This window comes from Neomonachus schauinslandi, chromosome 6, assembly GCF_002201575.2.
Source record: "Neomonachus schauinslandi chromosome 6, ASM220157v2, whole genome shotgun sequence".
Classification (NCBI taxonomy): Eukaryota; Metazoa; Chordata; class Mammalia; order Carnivora; family Phocidae; genus Neomonachus; species Neomonachus schauinslandi.
In genome coordinates, this window is record NC_058408.1 from 49,174,094 (window position 1) to 49,197,709 (window position 23,616).

The window sequence follows — 23,616 nt, forward strand, 5'->3', positions numbered from 1 at the left end:
CTTGGCTCTTTCCACAGTTTGGCTATTGTGGACATTGCTGCTATAAACAGCGGAGTGCATGTACCCCTTCGGATCCCTGCATTTGTATCTTTGGGGTAAATACCCAGTAGTGCATTTGCTAGATCGTATGGTAGCTCTGTTTTCAACTTTTTGAGGAACCTCCATACTGTTTTCCAGAGTGGTTGCACCAGCTTGCATTCCCACCAACAGTGTAGGAGGGTTCCCCTTTCTCTGCATCCATGCCAACATCTGTCGTTTCCTGACTTGTTAATTTTAGCCATTCTGACTGGTGTGAGGTGGTATCTCATTGAGGTTTTGATTTGGATTTCCCTGATGCCTAGTGATGTTGAGCACTTTTTCATGTGCCTGTTGGCCATTTGGATGTCTTCTTTGGAAAAATGTCTGTTCATGTCTTCTGCCCATTTCTTGATTGGATTATTTGTTTTTTGGGTGTTGAGTTTGAGAAGTTCTTTATAGATCTTGGATACCAGCCCTTTATCTGTACTGTCATTTGCAAATATCTTCTCCCATTCTGTCGGTTGTCTTTTGGTTTTGTGGACTGTTTCTTTTGCTGTGCAAAAGCTTTTTATCTTGATGAAGTCCCAATAGTTCATTTTTGCCCTTGCTTCCCTTGCCCTTGGCGATGTTTCTAGGAAGAAGTTGCTGCGGCTGAGGTCGAAGAGGTTGCTGCCTGTGTTCTCCTTTAGGATTTTGATGGAATCCTGTCTCACACTGAGGTCTTTCAACCATTTGGAGTCTATTTTTGTGTGTGGTGTAAGGAAGTGGTCCAGTTTCATTCTTCTGCATGTGGCTGTCCAATTTTCCCAACACCATTTGTTGAAGACACTGTCTTTTTTCCATTGGACATTCTTTCCTGCTTTGTCAAAGATGAGTTGACCATAGAGTTGAGGGTCCATTTCTGGGCTCTCTATTCTGTTCCATTGATCTATGTGTCTATTTTTGTGCCATTACCATACTGTCTTGATGATGACAGCTTTGTAATAGAGCTGGAAGTCCGGAATTGTGATGCCGCCAGCTTTGCTTTTCTTTTTCAACATTCCTCTGGCTATTCGGGGTCTTTTCTGGTTCCAAACAAATTTTAGGATTATTTGTTCCATTTCTTTGAAAAAAGTGGATGGTATTTTGATGGGGATTGCATTGAATGTGTAGATTGCTCTAGGTAGCATTGACATCTTCACAATATTTGTTCTTCCAATCCATGAGCATGGAACGTTTTTCCATTTCTTTGTGTCTTCCTCAGTTTCTTTCATGAGTCTTTTATAGTTTTCTGAGTACAGATCCTTTGCCTCTTTGGTTAGATTTATTCCTAGGTATCTTATGGTTTTGGGTGCAATTGTAAATGGGATTGACTCCTTAATTTCTCTTTCTTCTGTCTTGTTATTGGTGTATAGGAATGCCACTGATTTCTGTGCATTGATTTTATATCCTGCCACTTTACTGAATTCCTGTATGAGTTCTAGCAGTTTTGGGGTGGAGTCTTTCGGGTTTTCCACATAAAGTATCAAATCATCTGCAAAGAGTGAGAGTTTGACTTCTTTGCCGATTGGGATGCCTTTGATTTCTTTTTGTTGTCTGATTGTGGTGGATAGGACTTCTAATACTATGTTAAATAGCAGTGGTGATGGTGGACATCCCTGCCATGTTCCTGACCTTAGGGGGAAAACTCTCAGTTTTTCCCCACTGAGTATGATATTTGCTGTGGGTTTTTCAGAGATGGCTTTTATGATATTGAGGTATGTATCCTCTATCCCTATACTCTGAAGAGTTTTGATCAAGAAAGGATGCTGTACTTTGTCAAATGCTTTTTCTGCATCTATTGAGAGGATCATATCATTCTTGTTCTTTCTTTTGTTAATGTATTGTATCATGTTGATTTATTTGCGGATGTTGAACCAACCTTGCAGCCCAGGGATAAATCCCACTTGGTCGTGGTGAAGAATCCTTTTAATGTACTGTTGGATCCTACTGGCTAGTATTTTGATGAGAATTTTTGCATCCATGTTCATCAAGGATATTGTTCTGTAATTCTCCTTTTTGATTGGGTGTTTGTCTGGTTTGGGACCAAGGTAATGGTGGCCTCATAAAATGAGTTTGGAAGTTTTCCTTCCATTTCTATTTTTTGGAACAGTTTCAGAAGAATAGATATTAAGTCTTCTTGAAATGTTTGGTAGAATTTCCCTGGGAAGCCATCTGGTCCTGGGCTTTTGTTTGTTGGGAGATTTTTGATGACTGCTTCAATTTCCTTAGTGGTTATTTGTCTGTTCAGGTTTTCTATTTCTTCCTGGTTCAGTTTTGGTAGTTGATACATCTCTAGAAACGCATCCATTTCTTCCAGGTTCTCTAATTTGCTGGCATAGAGTTGCTCATAATATGTTCTTATAATTGTTTGTATTTCTTTGGTGTTGGTTGTGATCTGTCCTCTTTCATTCATGATTTTGTTGATTTGGGTCCTCTTTTCTTTTTGAAAAGTCTGGCCAGGGGTTTATCAATCTTATTAATTCTTTCAAAGAACCAGCTCCTAGTTTCGTTGATCTGTTCTACTGTTCTTTTGGTTTCTATTTCATTGATTTCTGCTCTGATCTTTATTATTTCTCTTCTCCTGTTGGGTTTAGGTTTTATTTGCTGTTCTTTCTCCAGCTCCTTTAAGTATAGGGTTAGATTGTGTACTTGAGACCTTTCTTGTTTCTTGAGAAAGGCTTGTATTGCTATATACTTTCCTCTTAGGACTGCCTTTGCCACATCACAAGGATTTTGAACAGTTGTGTTTTCATTTTCATTGGTTTCCATGAATTTTTTAAATTCTTCTTTAATTTCCTGTTTGACCCATTCATTCTTCAATAGGATGCTCTTTAGCCTCCATATGTTTGAGTTCTTTCCGACTTTCCTCTTGTGATTGAGTTCTAGTTTCAAAGCATTGTGGTCTGAAAATAGGCAGGGAATGATCCCAGTCTTTTGGTACTGGTTGACACCTGATATGTGACCTAGGATGTGATCGATTCTGGAGAATGTTCCATGGGCAGTAGAGAAGAATGTGTATTCTGTTGCTTTGGGATGGAATGTTCTGAATATGTCTGTGAAGTCCATTTGGTCCAGTGTGTCATTTAATGTCTTTATTTCCTTGTTGATCTTTTGCTTAGATGATCTGTCCATTTCAGTGAGGGGGGTGTTAAAGTCCCCCACTATTACTGTATTGTTGTCAATGTGTTTCTTTGCTTTTGTTATTAATTGCCTTATATAATTGGCTGTTCCCATGTTAGGGGCATAGATATTTACAATTGTTAGATCTTCTTGTTGGACAGACCCTTTAAGTAGGATATAGTGTCCTTCCTCATCTCTTATTACAGTCTTTGGTTTAAAATCGAATTTGTCTGATATAAGGATTGCCACACCAGCTTTCTTTTGGTGTCCATTAGCATAGTAAATGGTTTTCCACCCCCTCACTTTCAATCTGGGGGTGTCTTTGGGTCTGAAATGAGTCTCTTGCAGACAGCATATCGATGGGTCTTGTTTTTTTATCCAATCTGATAGCCTTGTCTTTTGATTGGGGCATTAAGCCCATTTACATTCAGGGTAACTATTGAAAGATAGGAATTTAGTGCCATTGTATTGCCTGTAAGGTGACTGTTACCGTATATTGTCTGTGTTCCTTTCTGGTGTATGTTGCTTTTAGGCTCTCTCTTTGCTTAGAGGACCCCTTTCAAGATTTCTTGTAGGGCTGGTTTTGTGTTTGCAAATTCCTTTAGTTTTTGTTTGTCCTGGAAGCTTTTGATCTCTCCTTCTATTTTCACTGATAGCCTAGCTGGATATAGTATTCTTGGCTGCATATTTTTCTCGTTTAGTGCTCTGAATAGATCCTGCCAGTCCTTTCTGGCCTGCCAGGTCTCTGTGGATAGGTCTGTTGCCAATCTAATGTTTCTACCCTTGTAGGTTACATATCTCTTCTCCCGAGCTGCTTTCAGGCTTTTCTCTTTGTCTCTAAGACTCGTAAGTTTTACATTTAGATGTTGGGGTGTTGACGTATTTTTATGGATTTTGAGAGGGGTTCTCTGGGCCTCCTGGATTTTGATGCTTGTTTCCTTCCCCAAATTAGGGAAGTTCTCGGCTATAATTTGCTCCATTATGCCTTCTGCCCCTCTCTCTCTTTCTTCTTCTTCTGCAATCCCAATTCTAATGTTGTTTCATCTTATGGTATCACTTATCTCTCAAATTCTGCCCTCGTGATCCAGTAGTTGTTTATCTCTGTTTTTCTCAGCTTCTTTATTTTCCATCATTTGGTCTTCTATATCACTGATTTGCTCTTCTGCCTCTTTTATCCTAGCAGTTAGCACCCCCATTTTTGATTGCACCTCATTAATAGCCTTTTTGATTTCGACTTGGTTAGATTTTAGTTCTTTTATTTCCTCAGAAAGGGTTTCTCTAATAACTTCCATGCTTTTTTCAAGCCCAGCTAGTATCTTTAAAGTGATGATTCTGAACTCTAGATCCGACATCGTACTAATGTCTGTATTGATTAGGTTCCTGGCAGTTGGTACTACCTCTTGTTCTTTTTGTTGAGTTGACTTTTTCTGTCTTGTCATTTTGTCCAGAGGAGAATAGATGAATGAGATAACAAAATGCTAACAGGGTAACAACATCCCCAGAAAATATACTCTAAACAAATCAGAAAAGACCTGAATCAGGCGGAAAAGAAAGGGAAAGAAAAAAAACGAAAAAGAAAAAAGAAAAAGATAAAAACAAAAACAGAACAAAAAGAAAAAAAGAATATGATCAAATAATATCAGGCTGGTACATGGATCAGTGCCACACACTAGATTTTGGGTGTATTTTGGTCTGTTAGAAGAAAGTGCATCCCAAAATTTTGAAGAAAGAAAAACTTATATATGTACAAAACTAAGGGTAAATACAATGAAGGGATGGAATATGACTGTAAAGATGAAAATTACAAAAGATTTTATAAAAGGAATTGATAAGTTGTTTGAAAACAAGAAGAGGATTTAAAAAAAATGAAAAAAAAAAAGAGAGAATGTGATCAGGCAGGAGAGTAGAACAAAACCATACACTAGAGATTTAGGATATTTTTTGATTTGTTAGAAGAAACTATCTCAAAATTTCAAGGAGAGAATTAGTTATATATTTATGCCAAAATAAGGGTAACTACTATGAAGGGATAGAATATGACTCTAAAAATGAAAAATAAAAATATTTTTTAAAAAAGGGATTGATAAGATGTTGGTTGAAAAAGGGGAAAAAAAAAGTTAAAAAAAAATTAACTTTGAAAGACTAAAGAATCATGGTAGAAAAGCCATGGATTCTATGTGCATTATTCCCCTAGTGCTGGAGTTCAGCTGTTCTCATTGATTGGTAAACTTGGTCTTGGTTGGCTGTTCTTGCTGATCTTCTGGGAGAGGGGCCTGTTGCCGTGGTTCCCAAATGTCTTTGCTGGAGGCGGAATTGCCCTGTCCTTGCCGGTCTGGGCTAAGTAATCTGCTCGGGTTTGCTCTCAGGAGCTTTTGTTCCCTGCAAGCTTTCTGTACAGCTTTGGAGGCCGAGAGTGAAAATGGCGGCCTCCCAATCTCTGCCCTGGAGGAGCCGAGAACTCGGGGCCCCACTCCTCAGTGTGCCCCCAGAGAAAAGCAGTCAGTCACTCCCATCTCCCCGGTCTCTGGCCGCACTCCCTGCTCACCTGGCCTGTGACCGAGCATTTCTATCTCTGGCACCCAACTCAGTGTGGAGTCTCCAAATGCAGCAGATCCCTGTGGTGCACTCCCGCTCTGCTCCTCTCAGGGGAGGAAGGTGAGTGTCCCCGGATCTGCTGCTTGTTGGGTCCCTGCTGGAGGAGCAGTGGCCCGACTATGCCGTGGATCACGGTTTATGGCAACCCGGAGCTGAGAGCCCGCTCCTCGGCTGCATCTCTGCAGCTGCTTCCCCCCTCCGATACCTGGGAGCTCTGCCACACTCAGGCACCCCCAGTCTTTCTGTGACCCTGAGGGTCCTAAGACCACACTGTCCCGCGAGGGCTCCACCCCCCCGCTTAGCCACTGGAGTGATGTCCGTCAGCGGAGCCAACTTCTAAAAGTTCCGATTTTGTGCTCTGCAGCTCTATCACTTGCCAGAAGTGGCCACCTGAGTCTCCCTCCCCCCGCCGTCTGTCTTCCCGAATATCGCCTCGGATTCACTTCTCCGCACATCCTATCTTCCAGAAAGTGGTCGCTTTTCTGTTTAGAGAATTGTTGCTCTTCTTTTCTTCGATCTCCTGTTGAGTTCATAGGTCTTCATAATAGTTTGATCCCTATCCAGCTGAATTCCTGGGACCAGACGAAATTCAGGTCCCCTACTCCTCCGCCATCTTGCTCTCCCCAACTCCATTTATTGACAACACTATCCTTTCCCGCTTCAGTATTCTTGGCACCCTGTCAAAGATTAGTTGACTGTATATGTGTGGGTTTCTGGACTGTCTGTTCTGTTCCATGGGTCTATTTGTCTGTTTTCATGCCAGTAACATATTATTTTGATTACTGTGGCTTTGTGAAATAGTTTGAAATCAGGATGTGTGATGCCTCCAGCTTTGTTCTTCTTAAGATGTTTTAGCTATCTATTATTAAAAAAAATGTATGTTTTAGCTATCTGGATTTTTTCAGTTTATTACAAATTTTAGGAATCTTTTTTCTATTTCTGTGAAAAATGCCACTGGAATTTTGATAGGAGTTGCACTATATCCATAGATAGCTTTGGGTAGTGTGGATATTTTAATGATATTAATTCTTCTAATCCATGAGCATGAGATATTTTTCCATTTATTTGTGTCTTCTTCAGTTTCTTTCATCAGTTTCTTACAGTTTTCAGTACACAGATCTTTCACCTCCTTGGTTAAATTTATTCCCAAGCATTTTACTCTTTTTGATGCTGTCATAAATGGGATTTTTTTCTTAGTTTTCTTTCCAGATAGTTCATTGTTAGTGTATGGAAATGCAACTGATTTCTGTAAGTTGATTTTACATCTTGCACCTTTACTGAATTGATTTACTAGTTTTAACAGTTTTGTTTTTTTTTTTTTTTGGTCGAATCTGTAGGGTTTTCTCTATGTAAGATCCTGTCATCTACAGACAGACAGTTTTACTTCTTCCCTTCTGATTGGAATGCCTTTTATTTCTTTCTCTTGTCTAATTGCTCTGGCTAAAATTTCTAGCACTGTGTTGAACAGAAGTGGCAAGAATGGGCACACTTTTCTTGTTCCTGATTTTAGAGGAAAAGATTTCAATTTTTCACCATTGATTATGATATTAGTAGCTATGGGCTTGTCATATATGACTTTTATTATATCAAGGTACATTCCTTCCATACCTATTTTTGAGAGTTTTTATCATGAAAACAAATTGAATTCTATTAAATGCTTTTTCTGAATGTATTGAGATCATCATATGAATTTTTTTAGAGATTTATTTCTTTGTTTGAGAGGGGAGGAGGGGCCGAGGGAGAGGGAAAGAGAGTCTCAAGCAGACTCCGCACTGAGCCCGGAGCTGGATGTGGGGCTTGATCCCACAACCCTGAGATCATGACCTGAGCCAAAACCAAGAGTTGGATGCTTAACTGCCTGTGCCACCCAGGCACCCCATTCATATGACTTTTATCCTTCATTCTGTTAATTGGGTGTATCACATTTGTTGTGATCTGTGTATGTTGAACCATCCTTGCATCCAAAGGATAAATCCCACTTGGTAATGGTATATGATTCTTTTAATGTAATGTTAAATTCAGTTTGCTAGTATTTCAGTCAGTATTTTTGCATCTATGTTCGTCAGTGTTGTTGGTCTGTAATTTTCTTATGGTGTCCCTAACTGGCTTTGTATGAGGGTAATCTTGGCCTCTTAAAATAAATTTGGAAATGTTCCCTCCTCTTGAATTTTTTGGAAGAGTTTGAGACGGATTGGCATTAATTCTTTGGATGTTTGGTAGAATTCATCAGTGAGGGTATCTGGTCCTGGACTTTTTTTGGGAAGTTTTTGATTACTGACTCAATCTCTTTCAGATTTTCTGTTTTATCATGATTCAGTCTTGATAGGTTGTATGTTTCTGGGAATTTGTCCATTTTTTCTAGGTTGTCCAATTAGTTGGTGTATAATTGTTCCTAGCAATTTCTTATGTGTTTCTGTGCTGCCAGTTGTCTCTTTATTAATGACTCCTGAGACTCCTAGGGTGTTCCTTTCACAAAACAGGTGGCCAAACCTATTAAAGCCAAAATGAACCTAGAGGCTCTGGATCTAACTCCCTCCTTTTAAAAAGAGGAAAGCTGGGTCAGAGAGGGGTCAGATCTGTTTATGGTCCCATAACTTCTCAGTGCCTGAAGTCAGACTTTGCTTCCAAGACTTCCTCCTACCATTGTGTGGTATTTTCTAGGCTTGCAGGGTTTATCACTCTCTGTTATTCTCTCCATCCTGGAAGTGGCCATTAGTTATGTTGGTTGAAATCAACATCATTACATAGTTCCCCTTAATTCCAGAACAATCAGATGCACTGCACTCCTTTAATAGATCAAGAACTGTATGTACCTGTACCCTGAGTACAATACACTATAGAGCTCCCAAAATGGAAGTCTCATCCATTCAGGAAATATTTGTTGAGTGCCTACTCTGTGCCAGGCTCCTTTCATGGATTATAAATGCAGCAGGTATGAGACACTCTCCACCCTCATGGAACTTATGTTATCATCAGGGAAACAGAATCCATAGCAATCCCTGGCTGCAGATGAGCAGCTGGTCATTTTAGGGAGGAATGTGGCCCCTGTGGTCCACTGTAGTTCTTGGCATTCATTTGAGATATTGGTGTGTCCTAATACCTACCGGCTAATCTTATTTCAGTTTCTTGCCTGGCCTCTGATTTTTAAATCTCAGATTTTAAGTTTAAACCCCCTGAGTCACAACTTTATCCTCATAGAGTAAGAAGCTGATGACTTTCAACAGTAAGAAGCAGCATGATTTCAAGTTCCCAAGCCCCATCCAACTGGGTTCAGTCTCTGGATATTAGAGGATGAAATAAATCAGGCTTTGTGATCAAGACAGGTGCATGAGGAGGCAAATTTAGACTAAACAGGGGGTACCTTAAGTCACAGCTGAGGGACATCAGAGGTGTGGGTGTTGGTGGAGGAGGGAGGGCAGCTTTAATCAGAGAGAGTGATTATGGAATCTAATTAGCCTCTCATTTTCATTTGCAGAAGGAACATTCAATTCACTTAACACCACTCCACAGATCCTTCTACTCTCATCTATACCCAGGGGAAAACAAATTCCAGTGTAATAGAGCATTTGGACAGCAGCAGACTCTAGCAGGGAGAGTGTGTAGCTGAAAATGAGGGGGCCTGGGTTTCAGTCTTGGCTCTACCTCTAGTAGCTTTGTGACCCTGAGCATAGTGCCTCACCCCTAGGGGACCCAGGGTCCATCTGCTCAGTATGCAGATTGGATTAAAACATTTTAAAGGTCTCTTTAGCTGAAAAATGCTATTCCTGTTTTTTTCATTGCACATCTCCATACTATGGCCTAGTAAGGCATGCAGTTACCATTTTGCAATTACTTGTTATAGTCCTGTTGATAAGAGCTTGAGCTTTGGAATCAGGCAAACCTGAAGTCCAGTGGTGACCTTGCCCACCTAGCTTTGGGCCAGTTACTTAATCTTTCTAATGCTTAGTTTATAGAACCAGAATAGTAATACTTGTTTTATAGAATTGTTCTGTGGATCAAATGGGCTAAAGCATTCAAAGCACTTTGAACTGTGCTCAGGGCATAGTAAGACTCAATAAATGCTTAGTTGTTACTATCTACTGATCTGGTTAACCAAAAGTTTTAAAATAACTTGGATATTTTATCTAATTTTTATTTTTTTAAAGAGATTTTATTTATTTATTTGACAGAGAGAGAGAGAGAGAGAGATCACAAGTAGGCAGACAGGCAGGCAGAGGGAGAGAGAGAAGCGGGCTCCCTGCTGAGCACAGAGCCCGATGTGGGGCTCGATCCCAGGACCCTGGGATCATGACCTGAGCCGAAGACAGATGCTTAACCATCTGAGCTACCCAGGCATCCCAGATATTTTATCTAATTTTTAAAAAAATTTGGCGGGGGGGGGGTCTTCTTTTTTTAAAAAAATTGCTTGATGACACAGCTGGGGAGGTTTAATGGTAGGTAAGCTAAGTGAGACAGAAATAGCTCCATGGAAACAAAGCATTTAATGTGGGAATAAATGAAGTTGCCACCCAGAACTAACAGAGTCCTGGCTGCGCTGTAAAGAATGAATACAATGACCAAGATTTATAAGGATATTTTAAGAAGTAACTGCATTGCACAGAGCCCTGGGTTTTATGCCTGGGCTGAAGTAAGATCAATGGGAAATCCATTCAGTTCAAGATTTAATGGGTGGGGATGAGGCTTTGTCCCCACAGTTGGGGCTTTGTGCATAGTGGCTACCTGGGATATTTTCTCGGGGTGGAGGCCAAGGAAATGTGAAAAAACTTGTGGATCACTTGGAGCCAGAGGGGAAAGAATGATAGCCCACACCTCTTTCCCTATTAGAAAACGCAGAGAAGCAACCCCCAACCCAAACTTTTCCAGAAGACCTTCTCTTTTAATGCCTTAGATATATCCCATCTAGAAGGTAGGTTGTTTCCTCTACTTTTTATTTGAGGAAGACTTGGGACAGAAGTGCACTGGGTGCAGCGTACCTCCCGCTGCCAGAAGTGTGGGCATCCCAAGGAGGTAAGCTCTGGGTCCCTAGGATGGCAGATAAGGAAACCACAGGCCTCTTCAGGTGGCTTTGCTATTGGCAGGGATAGCCAGTGCTTGTCTGAAGTTCATTCCAGGTGGCCATTTGTACCCTGGGGCTCTGAGGTAAGCTGGGACTTTTTGACTTGCCTCATTTTCCTCAGGACCAGAGAGAGGTAACTCATAATGTCCTTCTAAGACCTCTGCAGTGGGATTTGGGGTAAAATGCACATATATGTTTTCAATTCCCCTTTTACTTTGTGCTCAAGAAGGACTGAAGAACCAGAGTACAGCTTGCTGAGTCTCCCTGGACTTGACTTCTGAGTACATGAGGCCAGAGAAACATCTAATTTAGGCTCACTCCTGGGGAAGGTGATTTTCCATCTTCCCTTGGTCCATGCTGAACGCTTTTATGCTGCACCAGCTTTGTTCATGGTTCCTTCTATCTGCATGTCCTTCTCCCAGGAGCCCAGCTCAGCTCCTTTAAGGGTCCTCTCCTGGGCTAGCATAGTGACCTTGGCTGAAGATAAACCTGCACATTTTGTTCTCATTGTTCATGGATTTAATACCGGGCTCCCTGCATGTCACTTGCTTGCAATTTTTGTAGCTTCGTGGCCCTTTCTTTTTCATAGTTCACTCTGTTCTTTAATCCTGCCTCTTATAAATACCTTCTTTGTGAAATACTCGTCAATTACTTCCAAGTTTCAATAACAGATCTTTAGTTTTATTTTCTGAATATGATTCTTACATTTCTTTCTCAGTTACTCCAAGGGCAGAGCACCTGGTGGTGAGATCTAGCCCTCCATCAGTCCCAAGGATATATTCCATGCATTTATATGGAATTTTACATTTTATTAGTAATGTAAAAATGTAGCTTATATTCAAAATCTAATTCCCCCCCCAACAATACTATAAAGTAACTATCATTATCTCAGATTTACAGATGAAGAAAAACAGAGGCCCAGGAAAGTTAGGTGACTTGCCTAAAGTCATCCAATTAGAAAGTGGAAAATTAAGACTTGAATATGCGTCTTTTGATTTTAAGTTCAGTTTCTAATCTACTGCATCATGAAGCTGGCCTAAGAGATTGAGGCTCCTGTGTGTTTTTCTCATTTTCTATGACCTGTAATCTTTGGCTTTATATCAATTTCAGTCCTATTTTTTCTGTTTCTTCATCCTCTTGCTGAGATGCCACAGGTTCAGGCTACATAGCCTTTGCCTTTCCCATGACAAGTCATGCAAAAAAGTGTGGACTTATCCTAGAGGTTGGGCACCTAAATGGATTCCATCCCAATCAGTTCTCTCTGGTTGGTACCGAAAAGACAACTGAGTAGAGTTGTCTTACTAACAAAGGCAAGGAACAGATAATCTTTGTAAAAGAACAGATAATCTTTATGTCTGATAGGTTAGGAAATCACACAGTGAACCAGTCATTTACTTTGATGAACAGTATTTATTACATATCTACTGAACACCTAAGTATTAGGGTACCATTGGACAAGGGTACAAAGAAATAACTGTAAATAGTTGCTGAGGATCCTGGAATAACCAAGACACAGACTTGTCTTACCGAATCATAATCAGTGATGGGGGAGGAGATTAATGGAGATAAATACCTTTTAAATGTTATTACATAATGTATGTGTGTATACACACATACACCTTGGGAAGGTGTATCTGAAGGGCAAGTCTATCTGTTCACCTCTCTCTCTCTGGTGCCTAGCATGGTGCATGGCGCCTAGGCACTTTCGCCAGCTCTTCTGAGAGTGAAGGAATAGAACCATGAAAGTAGAGAAGTGAATATATGACTTCCTTGGAGAGGTGTGGAAAAGGGGATCAGAAAAAGGCTTTTCCCATGAGGTGATAAAGTGGGTCTCTACAAACAAGTAGGAATGTGGGTTCTGAAAGAAGAGGACATGGGAGATGTGGCTAGAAAGGGAGTTGGGGCCAGGGAATGAAGGGCCTTGGGTATCATACTAAAGATTTGATTCTGCTTTTTAAGTGCTGGGAAGCAGAGAATGTGTTAAGGCTGGGAAGTGACAGAATTAGGCCTGCATTTTAGAGTGGGGCAGAGACTGAAGGCAGGTCTCCATGAAGGCGCCATGGGGGTTCTTCACTGCAGCCTTGTGGGTGTTTCCAGGACAGCACAGGATGAAGCATGATTGATGAAGATGCTATTAACTGAGGTGGGAAATTTAGAGTAAAGAAGTATTCAAGTTGTGAGCATGGGAGCAAGGGAAAGTGGGATGGAGGTCATGAATTTCAAATATATCATGCTGAATTCAAGATGCCTTTGGGAAATCCAAGGGGATGTTTTCAGGAGACAAGTTGTGACAAAAGACTGGATTTGTGGAGAGAAGTGGGATCTAGGAATTTATATATAGAAGTTATCAACATGTAAGAATTATGCACTATTGGTATGAATGAAGTCACCTTGGGGAGAACATTAAGAAGGCTTAGAAAATGCTTCTTGGCATTAACCATCTCTTAGACTGATAAAGCAGTTTAGAGTATTGAGTCCCCTTTGTCTAGAAGCATCTTTTCTGATAAGATTAAAAAGACCCATTTTTATCTCTGACCCAGTGAGGTAGAAAATCTTGAGATTATTTTTTATGAACTTTAAAGGGAGTCTCTCGTTCAGTTCTTCATCCTCACTAATACCATACAAATTAATTCAACACCCTGACCAAGCCCCTAGTATATGAAAGTCACTATATTAGGTATTGTAGAGCTTACAAAAGGAGGGAACCCTCCCTTCATGGAACGTCTAACTTCTATAGAACAGGAAGCAGGTGACTATAGTGCAAGGTGGAAGAAGAAATTACCGTTTACGTTAACAAACCGAATGCTCTGGGTGTTCACAGATGAAGGAGTTCGTGTGTTTGCTGAGGTCAGGAAATGTTTCATAGGGAAGGTGGTCTTGAAGAATGAACAGATTAATGATCAGCAGATAGTAGAGATTAGTGGTAGAAGAAACAATAAAATCGAAGTGACAGAGGATGAAGTTCAGCTGGTTTGTAGGAAATGGGCGTTAAACCTGAGAAGGTGGGTTAAGGCCTTGAATGCCAGGGCAGAGATTGTATTTGATTTCATAGTCTGAGGAACTCAAATTCTCTTTTAACAGTATTTCAGAGGTCAGTGGTAGTCCTTCCCCAGTTTTAGAGCAAATGGGTGTTAGAAGAACTGTGGTTGGTCCTTCTTCAAGGAGAAAGTTAATCGATTGGTATTACACAGTTGTCATACGTGGTCAACCAAAGTTGAAATCCACTTCTGAAGACAGATACTGTTTGTTTAGGACTAAGCCACAGCCCCAAATCCCTTCCCTTAGATCCAGATCTGTATTTTCTTAGCACATGATTCCCTTGAGGGGACTGCTCTTGTTTTTCTCGTGAGTCATTTGTTATCTTAAATATTGGCATCTGTGAGATAAGAGTTTTCTAAATCACATTTACAGAATGCTTGTAAACACTCCTCATGTTCAGAACAGGTTTCTTCATTGACCTTATGCCATTGATGTGCTTGAAGCTATTTCAGGGCATTAAATTCCCCAAAGCTTTACCATGGAAACGTACTCCTAGGTCATAACTCTTTCCTCTGCCTGGGCGTGGGCCCCAAACATTTATGTGGTGGCTCACATAACCAATCCAACAGGATTTTCAGTAAAACGTGAGCTGCCATAGGGATACAATATTTCTTTTCCTAATTGCTCATCATTTCATCCTATTTCTTCTAACAGAAATTGAAGATGACATTACACTCCCTTTTATGTCAGTTGATAATGCATAATTCTCTCCTGGAACAGCCAATGACTGTATTTACTAACACATTAAAAAACATTGATGTGTATTCAGGCCACAGCCATCTTTACACCAGTAGTTTATGTGTGCATCAAATAGTGGAATTTTGAAAAGGGGCTTCATTCTTATAAAAAGCAGCTCCTACCCTTGCAGACAGAATGTACAACTGAAGGCCTGTGAATAAACAGACATACTCGTTATTCTCTGTACCATCCCCCACTGACTCCCACCCCAGCCCAACTCCATTTTCTGTCCTTCCCTTCCTTGCTGTGTTCTTGGGAGGTTGTCCACTGCAGACTGCATCACCTGGGACCCTCTGCCCACTGGCCCCTGATTGGGTTTGGCCAGTGGGAGGCACCAGCAAAAAGACCAGAGGGCCGGAGGAGAGAGATTATGGTATTTCTTTCTTGCTCTCTCCCTGTTTTGCTCTCTCCCTGTTTCAACGTGGTGTTTCTGGTAGTAGCTATACCCTGCCACTACTGTAGCCTTCCTTGGGTTCTGGTTACACTAATTCTTCTCCTTGTCCCTTTGGCCCTGGAAGCGTAACAGCTTTCATCAGTTACCAGTCCCTGGGTGCCTCCATATCCCCATTCATCACTCTATAGGTACCCCTTCACAGAGGTCTCTTCATTTGAGCCATTTGGGGTGTATTGCATTTTCCACTGAGATTCTGATGGAAACACCAGATATTACAGTTTCCAAATAAATTATTTGGTAAATAAGCTCTCTGTTCACCTTGCCCATAACCTAACTGGACCTTTCTTTCAGGGCCATCAAGGGGCCCACTATGGAAATATCCAAAGTAATTAATTATAGAAAATTGAAGCTTATGCCTAAAAAAAATGGGGCCAGAATATTCTACTTTGAATGAGGACACTATATTGTAGGTTTTATATGCATAGCTTATGGGAGCACATAAGATGACAAAGTTTTGATGTGAATAATGTGTTCTCTGATGACAAAGGTGAGAGGAAGAGGCATAGTGGATCAATTCCATGTGATTCAGCAGACATAGATTTTTAAGTGTGAAAAGAAAAGGTAGGGTAGATGGGACATTGAAAAATACCAAAAGCTTTTCCTACATATACTGGTTCCTGATAAAGTGTTGCTACTACTGATCTGCGTGATTAGTGTAGGATGGAAGGCTATGAAATTACATCCAATTCCAAGTGCTCTTTTGTAAGAAATGCATAGATTTCTTAGTATGAGAATTCTGGAGATCTAGATCCATTCTCATTTCTGCTGTGAGGGCTTCACCATGTCATTGAGCCTCAATTTGACCATGGACAAATGGGGATAATTATAACCATTTTAGCTATTGCATAAGATCGCTAGGATTATAAAATTTAATTATAGACATGAAAGCAGTAGAGTATACACACGTTATCCACTACTAAAATAAGATCTTAATATATTTTATCTTATTATAAATTAAGCCTAAACGTTTTTCTTCCTTTAATGTGAAAAATTTAAATGATTTAGAAGCCAGGCTTGTTGCTTGATCTCACGGGGCTCAGTAGAACCCAGAGCTCCAGATGTAAACCCTGAAACCATTTTGTCTATTTGATGTCCTATACACAGAGGAGGCTCAATACCTATTTGTGGACTAGACTTATTTTATCTAGATTGGGCTGGGTGTAATTAACATTTTAATGACTGCAATGGCATAGACCTAGGTGACTCTTCCTATAATGCCTTAATTTTGATTGGATTACAGCTAAATTAGTTGGCAGGTTCTCATGTTCAGAATAAGGACTGAGAGTATAGTTCTCACTGGTCTTCCATATGATTAACAATACCGAAAGTGCTAGAAACTCTATTGTGTTCAGCGAGCCTGTAGAGCAAATCATGAGGGAGTATGCAGAAAATTCTGAATGTGGTAGAAATAATAGCAGGCTTTTAATAAAGAAAAATGAATATAATTGAGGTAATCTCTTCCCACCAAAAATGAGAAGAGAGAATCTTTACCATGAAAGAAACATTATAAAATCATTGAAATAGCATGATCACTGCCATCAGAAAAATCTGTATTGCTAACTGCTTGACCTTGGAGCAGCTTTTTGTAAACCTCTCTGAGTCTCAGTTTCCCCATTTGTTAAATGGATGTAAAATGCCAAGGGTGATATATTTTTTAGTGCTTTCATAGATAAAGTGTGGAGCACAGTGCCTGGCATAGAGCAGGTCCTTAATAGCAATTATTATCAGTTAAAACAATAATCTGACTTCAACTTGCCATCTTTTCCCCAGGGTGCATTAATCAGCATAGGCTATATACTCTGTTAAAGTAATAAACTGAAATATCTGTGGCTTAATATGAGAAAGGTTTATTCATTCATTGCCCATGTCATATTCTGACATGGATTAGGTGGTTCTTCTTTAGGAGGTGATTCAGGAATCTGGGATTCTTCCATCATGTAGTTACGTCAACTGGGACCCATGGTTTCAATGGAAAGAGAAGCAGATGGAAGATACTGGCATGTGGCTTTTAGGGGCCAGGCCTGGAAGTGGCCACACATGTCTTCCATCTCCCTTTCATTGGTCAAAACAAAGTTGCATGGCCTCTGACCTAACTGTAAGAAAGGCTGGAAGATTTAGTTTTCATATGTCCTCAAGAAAATAAGAATGAGGGGCGCCTGGGTGGCTCAGTCGTTAAGCGTCTGCCTTCGGCTCAGGTCATGATCCCGGGGTCCTGGGATCGAGCCCCGCATCGGGCTCCCTGCTCCGCGGGAAGCCTGCTTCTCCCTCCCCCACTCCCTCTGTTTGTGTTCCCTCTGTCGCTGTGTCTCTCTCTGTCAAATAAATAAATAAAATCTTTAAAAAAAAAAAAGAAAATAAGATATATCTCTGCTACACATGGGAGGTATAGATTCATTGATCCTAAGAAAACGGATTGATAAAATGCTCTTTTGTATATTTGACAGTTTTTCCAATTTTTTATATTACAGTATGTCAGGACTTTGGTTTGTAAAACCCCCAGCCCTTGCAAAGGATCATGCATGTTCTAGTCTGCCATGAAAAGTGCAGCATGAAGGGAGCTGAGGCTCGAGCTTCTTCCCACCTTTGCCCTGGACAAGCAGGAGTAAAAAAATGAGTGAAGGTTATCAGCCTGGAGAAAGGGGGGCATGTGGCGAGCAGTTGTTTGGCTGCAGGGATCTGCCAGGAAGCACAGGTGATGTAAAGCTGCTTTGGGCTTTAGCAGATGAAGCAGGAGGCCAAGAAGATCCTCAGGGATTAAGAAGAAAAAAAGATGTCTCAGTGCTCTGGGGTTATCATGGCAGGTAAAGCAAGAGAAGCTGTCGGTGCCCCTTGCTGAGGGCGGGGCTGTACTGGCAAGGTCTCATCAGGGTCATGACTAGTAGTAAAAAATCTCAGAAAATAGTCATTTTAAGACCCAGGAGGAGTCTTTAACTTACGAAAAAAAAAAGTTTTCATTCTCCTGTACATTTAAAAAATTATGTTGGCCCAACTATCTTGCAACTTTTTTTTTTTTACTACCAATAACATTTACATTTGAAATGTTATTGGTGGGGGGCGCCTGGGTGGCTCAGTCGGTTAAGCGACTGCCTTCGGCTCAGGTCATGATCCTGGAGTCCCGGGATCGAGTCCCGCATCGGGCTCCCTGCTCAGCGGGGAGTCTGCTTCTCCCTCTGATCCTCCTCCCTCTCGTGCTCTCTGTCTCTCGTTCTCTCTCGCAAAAAAATAAATAAAATCTTTAAAAAAAAAAAAGGAAATGTTATTGGTGGTAGGATCTAGACTTTATATTTGACATTTTATTAATGATACAATTTTTGTGTAAAATGCATGGAAAATTTGGGCCTCAAGCTCATAAGCATTGCTTGCTCCTATCTATGCATTTACTGTGATTTTTTTCTTATACTCTTTGTCTATCCAAATCTTTTCTTCCTTTTTTTTTTTAAGTTTACCATAAAAATTGCTTTATTTGCATTTTAGAAAATAAACTGAATGTGTCATTTATTGGTCCATTCTAATTTATTTTATTTGTTTTTAAAAAATTTTTTTATTGTTATGTTAATCACCATACATTACATCATTAGTTTTTAATGTAGTGTTCCATGATTCATTGTTTGTGCATAACACCCAGTGCTCCATGAAGAACGTGCCCTCTTTAATACCCATCACCAGGCTAACCCATTCTCCCACCCCCCTCCCCTCTAGAACCCTCCGTTTGTTTTTCACAGTCCATCGTCTCTCATGGTTCGTCTCCCACTCCGATTTCCCCCCCTTCATTCTTCCCCTCCTGCTATCTTCTTTTTTTTTTTTCTTAACATATAGTTTATTATTTGTTTCAGAGGTACAGATCTGTGATTCAACAGTCTTCCACAATTCACAGCACTCACCATAGCACATACCCTCCCCAGTGTCTATCACCCAGACATCCCATCCTCCCACCCCAACCCCCACTCCAGCAACCCTCAGTTTGTTTCCTGAGATTAAGAATTCCTCATATCAGTGAGGTCATATGATACATGTCTTTCTCTGATTGACTTATTTCGCTCAGCATAACACCCTCCAGTTCCATCCACGTCCCTGCAAATGGCAAGATTTCATTCCTTTTGATGGCTGCATAATATTCCATTGTATATATACACCACATCTTCTTTATCCATTTATCTGTCGATGGACATCTTGGCTCTTTCCACAGTTTGGCTATTGTGGACATTGCTGCTATAAACATCGGGGTGCACGTACCCCTTTGGATCCCTACATTTGTATCTTTGGGGTAAATACCCAGTAGTGCAATTGCTGGATCATATGGTAGCTCTATTTTCAACTTTTTGAGGAACCTCCATACTGTTTTCCAGAGTGGTTGCACCAGCTTGCATTCCCACCAACAGTGTAGGAGGGTTCCCCTTTCTCTGCATCCATGCCAACATCTGTCGTTTCCTGACTTGTTAATTTTAGCCATTCTGACTGGTGTGAGGTGGTATCTCATTGAGGTTTTGATTTGGATTTCCCTGATGCCTAGTGATGTTGAGCACTTTTTCATGTGCCTGTTGGCCATTTGGATGTCTTCTTTGGAAAAATGTCTGTTCATGTCTTCTACCCATTTCTTGATTGGATTATTTGTTTTTTGGGTGTTGAGTTTGAGAAGTTCTTTATAGATCTTGGATACCAGCCCTTTATCTGTACTGTCATTTGCAAATATCTTCTCCCATTCTGTCGGTTGTCTTTTGGTTTTGTGGATTGTTTCTTTTGCTGTGCAAAAGCTTTTTATCTTGATGAAGTCCCAATAGTTCATTTTTGCCCTTGCTTCCCTTGCCCTTGGCGATGTTTCTAGGAAGAAGTTGCTGCGGCTGAGGTCGAAGAGGTTGCTGCCTGTGTTCTCCTTTAGGATTTTGATGGAATCCTGTCTCACACTGAGGTCTTTCAACCATTTGGAGTCTATTTTTGTGTGTGGTGTAAGGAAGTGGTCCAGTTTCATTCTTCTGCATGTGGCTATCCAATTTTCCCAACACCATTTGTTGAAGAGACTGTCTTTTTTCCATTGGACATTCTTTCCTGCTTTGTCAAAGATGAGTTGACCATAGAGTTGAGGGTCCATTTCTGGGCTCTCTATTCTGTTCCATTGATCGATGTGTCTGTTTTTATGCCAGTACCATACTGTCTTGATGATGACAGCTTTGTAATAGAGCTGGAAGTCCGGAATTGTGATGCCGCCAGCTTTGCTTTTCTTTTTCAACATTCCTCTGGCTCTTCAGGGTCTTTTCTGATTCCATACAAATTTTAGGATTATTTGTTCCATTTCTTTGAAAAAAGTGGATGGTATTTTGATGGGGATTGCATTGAATGTGTAGATTGCTCTAGGTAGCATTGACATCTTCACAATATTTGTTCTTCCAATCCATGAGCATGGAACGTTTTTCCATTTCTTTGTGTTTTCCTCAGTTTCTTTCATGAGTCTTTTATAGTTTTCTGAGTACAGATCCTTTGCCTCTTTGGTTAGATTTATTCCCAGGTATCTTATGGTTTTGGGTGCAATTGTAAATGGGATTGACTCCTTAATTTCTCTTTCTTCTGTCTTGTTATTGGTGTATAGGAATGCCACTGATTTCTGTGCATTGATTTTATATCCTGCCACTTGACTGAATTCCTGTATGATTTCTAGAAGTTTTGCGGTGGAGTCTTTTGGGTTTTCCACATAAAGTATCAAATCATCTGCAAAGAGGGAGAGTTTACCTTCTTCTTTGCTGATTTGGATGCCTTTGATTTCTTTTTGTTGTCTGATTGCTGTGGCTAGGACTTCTAATACTATGTTGAATAGCAGTGGTGATGGTGGACATTCCTGCCGCGTTCCTGACCTCAGGGGGAAAGCTCTCAGTTTTTCCCCATTGAGAATGATATTCGCTGTAGGTTTTTCATAGATGGCTTTTATGATACTGAGGTATGTACCCTCTATCCCTATACTCTGAAGAGTTTTGATCAAGAAAGGATGCTGTACTTTGTCAAATGCTTTTTCTGCATCTATTGAGAGGATCATATCATTCTTGTTCTTTCTTTTGTTAATGTATTGTATCACATTGATTGATTTGTGGATGTTGAACCAACCTTGCAGCCCAGGGATAAATCCCACTTGGTCAAGGTGAATAATCCTTTTAATGTACTGTTGGATCCTATTGGCTAGTATTTTGATGAAAATTTTTGCATCCATGTTCATCAAGGATATTGTTCTGTAATTCTCCTTTTTGATTGGGTCTTTGTCTGGTTTGGGGACCAAGGTAATGGTGGCCTCATAAAGTGAGTTTGGAAGTTTTCCTTCCATTTCTATTTTTTGGAACAGTTTCAGAAGAATAGGTATTAAGTCTTCTTGAAATGTTTGGTAGAATTCCCCTGAGAAGCCATCTGGCCCTGGGCTTCTGTTTGTTGGGAGATTTTTGATGACTGCTTCAATTTCCTTAGTGGTTATAGGTCTGTTCAGGTTTTCTATTTCTTCCTGGTTCAGTTTTGGTAGTTGATATATCTCTAGAAACGCATCCATTTCTTCCAGGTTATCTAATTTGCTGGCATATAGTTGCTCATAATATGTTATTATGGTTGTTTGTATTTCTTTGGTGTTGGTTGTGATCTCTCCTCTTTCATTCATGATTTTGTTGATTTGGGTCATTTCTCTTCTCTTTTTGATAAATCTGGCCAGGGGTTTGTCAATCTTGTTAATTCTTTCAAAGTGCCAGCTCCTAGTTTTGTTGATCTGTTCTACTGTTCTTTTGGTTTCTGTTACATTGATTTCTGCTCTGATCTTTATTATTTCTCTTCTGCTGGGTTTAGGCTTTATTTGCTGTTCTTTCTCCAGCTCCTTTAGGTGTAGGTTTAGGTTGTATACTTGAGACCTTTCTTGTTTCTTGAGAAAGGCTTGCATTGCTATATACGTTCCTCTTAGGACTGCCTTTGCTGCATCCCAATGATTTTGAACAGTTGTGTTTTCATTTTCATTGGTTTCCATGAATTTTTTAAATTCTTCTTTAATTTCCTGGTTGACCCATTCGTTCTTCAGTAGGATGCTCTTTAGCCTCCATGTATTTGAGTTCTTTCCGACTTTCCTCTTGTGAATGAGTTCTAGTTTCAAAGCATTGTGGTCTGAAAATAGGCAGGGAATGATCCCAACCTTTTGGTACCGGTTGAGACCTGATTTATGACCTAGGATGTGATCGATTCTGGAGAATGTTCCATAGGCACTAGAGAAGAATGTGTATTCTGTTGCTTTGGGATGGAATGTTCTGAATATGTCTGTGAAGTCCATTTGGTCCAGTGTGTCATTTAAAGTCTTTATTTCCTAGTTGATCTTTTTCTTAGACGATCTGTCCATTTCAGTGAGGGGGGTGTTAAAGTCCCCCACTATTATTGTATTGTCAATGTGTTTCTTTGCTTTTGTTATTAATTGGCTTATATAATTGGCTGCTCCCATGTTAGGGGCATAGATATTTACAATTGTTAGATCTTCTTGTTGGACAGACCCTTTAAGTAGGATATAGTGTCCTTCCTCATCTCTTATTACAGTCTTTGGTTTAAAATCGAATTTGTCTGATATAAGGATTGCCACCCCAGCTTTCTTTTGGTGTCCATTAGCATGGTAAATGGTTTTCCACCCCCTTACTTTCAATCTGGGGGTGTCTTTGGGTCTAAAATGAGTCTCTTGCAGACAGCATATCGATGGATCTTGTTTTTTTATCCAATCTGATGGCCTGTGTCTTTTGATTGGGGCATTTAGCCCATTTACATTCAGGGTAACTATTGAAAGATAGGAATTTAATGCCATTGTATTGCCTGTAAGGTGACTGTTACTGTATATTGTCTGTGTTCCTTTCTGATCTATGTTGCTTTTAGGCTCTCTCTTTGCTTAGAGGACCCTTTTCAAGATTTCTTGTAGGGCTGGTTTCGTGTTTGCAGATTCCTTTAGTTTTTGTTTGTCCTGGAAGCTTTTGATCTGTCCTTCTATTTTCAATGACAGCCTAGCTGGATAGAGTATTCTTGGCTGCATATTTTTCTCATTTAGTGCTCTGAATATATCATGCCAGTCCTTTCTGGCCTGCCAGGTCTCTGTGGATAGATCTGTTGCCAATCTAATGTTTCTACCCTTGTAGGTTACATATCTCTTCTCCCGAGCTGCTTTCAGGATTTTCTCCTTGTCTCTCAGAAATGTAAGTTTTACTATTAGATATCAGGGTGTTGGCCTATTTTTATTGATTTTGAGAGGGGTTCTCTGGGCCTCCTGGATTTTGATGCTTGTTTCCTTCCCCAATTTAGGGAAGTTCTCTGCTATAATTTGCTCCATCATGCCTTCTGCCCCTCTCTCTCTTTCTTCTTCTTCTGGGATCCCAATTATTCTAATGTTGTTTCCTTTATGGTATCGCTTATCTCTCAAATTCTGCCCTCGTGATCCAGTAGTTGTTTATCTCTGTTTTTCTCAGCTTCTTTATTTTCCATCATTTGGTCTTCTATATCACTGATTCTTTCTTCTGCTTCATTTATCCTAGCAGTTAGCACTCCCATTTTTGATTGCACCTCATTAATAGCCTTTTTGATTGCACCTCATTAA